Raw genomic sequence first — 4,261 nt, forward strand, 5'->3', positions numbered from 1 at the left:
TGAAATACATAGCTATCTCTAACACTTGTTACCTCTTTCAAATCCCTACAGTCTATATATAGGCTAACTGTAGTTAGAACTCTTAGAATTCCAAATCATGAGGCGAGTTGATTTGTAAAAGCTATGATTCTTTGAACTGTGTAATTATGGAAGGCCAGAAAGATCAGTTTAGAGGTAGCGAGGTTCAGGGTAGTTCCTTCCGGGGAGTAATCACATAAAACAGGAAATGTGTAAATCTGTGAACACATACATTCTTAAGTTTCTCTGTAAAGGATAACTACTGGCTGAATTAGAGAGGAATTAGTATTATTGGTAAGACCTCCTAGGACTTGACTGGCTTTTCTTGAAAGGAAAAAAAGAATACTAAAAGGTTAGGTTAAAAAAAAAAAAGTTCTGCGCTGGCATTTCATTGTTCTTCTCTGGAAAGTTATAAGGACGGTGCTCAGTGACCTCTCTGAAATGTCACAAAAAGCAGTGGCATCTGGATTAGTAGAGAAATTAACATGCAGAAGAGACTTCAAAGGCCGCTACACAGATCCAGAAAAATCTTTAATGTATCTGTATACATAAATTGCATGTGTACTGAATTAAGCTCTATAAAATATCTCTAGATAGACACAAGGCCGCCTTGTTTGGTGGATGGGTATGAGAAGGGATTCTGGACCACCTGTAGTTCTTAAAGTTAAAGTGGTCTTTCACCCCGTAAGGCAAAATTCAGAATGAAGACTTTAGAATTTCAGAATCCAGACTCTGTAAACATTAAATATACTAACTACAGATTCATGTGTTAAAAGGCAGGGGGAGGAGAGTTGAGAGAAATAAAATGGAGGTGCAAAACAGGAAGAGAGAAGGAAAGAGAATAAGAAAGGGTGAAGCGGGACAGGGAAAGAAAACGTATATTGAATGAGGGGATTAAATTGGGGGGAATGGGGAATAATCCATCGCCACAGGGTCCCTCTTCCCATGAACTTTTAAAATAGAGAACCCAACCCATAAACAAGATGTAACCTTTCAGCAGAGAAAACATCCAACTTTCTTAGCGGTTAGGAAGTCTCTTCACACTGGGAGGAAATCTTCCCCCGTGTGGGTGGGTCTCACTGATGTTGAGAACAAAGAAAAAGGAATTGATACTAGGGGTGGTGTACAAGGGTGAAGTTGCCCTCCATTATTTCTGGCCCAGTTTGGTGATATCTAATCCTATTAATGCCTGGTATTAGAAGACTCTTTTATTTCTATCCTACCCTCTGTTCTCTCTGTTTCTGTGGGGTGAGGTGAGGCATAGTTAGGGAGTTGGCGTGAATACATAGAATTGATCCTAACGAGATTTTCTAATCTCTCTAGCAAATCACGTACTTGCTCATCTCCTTTCCACGTTTCCCTGGCCCTTGTATTTTTCTCACAAGAGCGAACAGGAAGACTAAAGAAGCCTATTGATCTAATGGAAACTTGTGACCAGATACATGATCAAAACCTGGATCGAAACCTGGAAGAATGCCCTTGAAAACTGTGCACTTTTCCCTTCCCCCATGCTTGTCCTTTATCATCATGTTTGATGTCTTGGCTAGTGGGAAAGATTTTGCCGCTCGTCCATTGTTTGTCGTGTGTTATACGGTGGAGGGGTCTTGTGTGTTGTAGCAGCAGCAAAAAAAATAAGCAGCCTGTCCCAGATTTTCCTTTTGAAGTCTGATGCTGGATAAATCACTTCACTAGGCTTTTCCCTGAGAGATGGGAGATGGGAGGGTTGAAGTTTGTTTGGCCCCTAGCATAAGGCTACCTGCCCCCCAAACAACTGTTAGCTCAGTTTGTAGCCTGTCAGTATCAGCACATGTTGAACTTCAGGCAAAGTGAAAAATATTGCACTCAAATAAGGTGTGTGTTATAAACTGGTAAGTGGCAAGAAGAGGTGAAGGAGATGATTAAAAAACTAACATAGGCTGAAAGCTGACCACTTAACTAAAAGGCCTTTGGTACTATAAACTTAATGGAGTAATTGAAAAAAACAATAGTAGAAGTTTAGGGGAAAAATGATGTTTCGGTCTAAGCCATTTATAGTACTTTAAACCTATTATATTTTAGTAGATTTTTTTCATGTACTCATAGACTTGAAAATGTGTATGATTGCTGAATCTGAAATTTAAAAAAAAAAAGATTTTATTTATTAGAGAGAGCTAGAGAGAGCACAAATGATGCAGAGGGGCAGATGGAGAGGGAGAAGCAGACTCTCTGCTGAGCAGGGAGCCTGATGTGGGGCTTGATCCCAGGACCCCTAAGATCATGACCTGAGCTGAAGGCAGATGCTTAACTGACTGAGCCACCCAAGTGCCCCTGAATCTGAATTTCTACTTACTTTTGTTTCAGAATCGTAAAGCTGCTAATCCCGTCTTAATTTAATTTTGTAACAAGAGCAAAAACACATTTGAAACATAATTACTCAAGATTTTCTCATGCCAACTGGTAAGAAATTTCTGCCTTTGTGATGAATGGAAATAATGTCCCCAAATACAATCCCAACAATAACAAGCACCACGACAACAAAACAGCAATAACTACCTCTTATTGACTTTTACTATGTCCCAGGGACTTTGCAAAATATTAGTTCTCTTATCTCAGTTAATCCTCACATACATCCATAAGTTAGGTTCTGCTTCAGCCTCATTTTGCAGGTAAGTAAACAGAGGCCTATTTTAGGGGATCAGCCCATAATTGCTCATGAGAAAATGCACCATGATCCATTCATTCATTTATTCCCTTCCATTTATTCCAGATAAACATAGTTTATCTGGACATATGGTTGGTATTGAGGCACAGATGTGGACACTGGCCTCATAAAGTTTATAGTCTACTGGAAGATAAAATCTCCACTCATTTTTCTTATTTTTAAAAAGATTTTATTTATTTATTTGATGGAGAGAGAGATCACAAGTAGGCAGACAGGAAGGCAGAGAGAGAGAGGGGGAAGCAGGCTCCCCATTGAGCTGAGAGCCTGACATGGGGCTCAATTCTAGGACCCTGAGACTCTGACCTGAGCCAAAGGCAGAGGCTTGACCCACTGAGCCACCCAGTGCCCAAAATCTCCACTGATTTTTGCTTAAATAAATGCAGATCTAATTAGATTAAAAATTATCTTTCTTTTAATAAATTGGCTATATGTATTTTTTGAAGGCTGGCTCTTGGTTGTCCAGCAATCCTAGAATTTTTTTTTTATTCTAAAAATTCTAAAAGATCTAAGGATCTTTTAAAAACAATTATAGTTATGGGGGGCATCTGTTTTTTTTTTTCTTTTCTTTTTTTTTTTAAGAGTTTATTTATTTGACAGACAGAGATCATAAGGAGGCAGAGAGGCAGGCAGAGAATGAGAGGGAAGCAGGCTCCCTGCTGAGCAGAGAGCCCGATGTGGGGCTCCATCCCAGGACCCTGAGATCATGACCTGAGCCGAACGCAGATGCTTTAACCCACTGAGCCACCCAGGTGCCCCTTTTTTGATATTTCATAACAACTTTATTGAGATATAACAGACGTACCATTAAGTTCATCTTTTTGAAGTGCATAATTCAGTATTTTTTAGTATATTCATAGAGTTGTGTGCCAATATTCTCAAATTCCAGAGCATTTTTTCACCCGCAAAAAGAAAATGTATTTCCATTAGCAGTCACTTCCCATTTCCAGCTTCCACTCATCCCCAGAAACCACTAATTTCTGTTCTGCCTCTGTGGTGCCTGTTCTGGACATTTCATATAAGTGAAATCATATGCTATGTAGCCTTTTGTGTCTGGCTTCTTTCACTTAGCATAATGTTTTCCGGGTTCATCCTGTTGCAGCATGAATCGGGACTTCATTCCTTTTTTATTGCCAAACAATATTCCATTGTATGGATGTGCCCCATTTTATTTATCCATTTATCAGCAGATAAACATCTGTGTCGTTTCTACTTTTTGGTTATAATAGGTAACGCTGCTATGAACATTGCTATGTTTTTCTGTGTGGATGAATGTTTTCACTGCTCTTGTATATATGCCTAGAAGTGGAATCACTGGGTTATATGGCAACTCTATGACTAACTTTTTGAGGAACCACCAAACAGTTTTCCAAAGTGGCTGCAGCATTTTACATCATCATCAGCAATGCCTGAGGGTTCCAGTTTTTTATGTCATCGCTAGCACTCGTTATTATCTGTCTAATTGATTATAGCCATTCTAGTGGGTGTGAAATTATGGTGTTCATTTGCATTTCCCGGGGCACCTGGGTGGCTCAGTGGGTTAAA

The sequence above is a fragment of the Mustela nivalis genome (genome assembly GCF_964662115.1).
Source record: "Mustela nivalis genome assembly, chromosome: 5".
Classification (NCBI taxonomy): Eukaryota; Metazoa; Chordata; class Mammalia; order Carnivora; family Mustelidae; genus Mustela; species Mustela nivalis.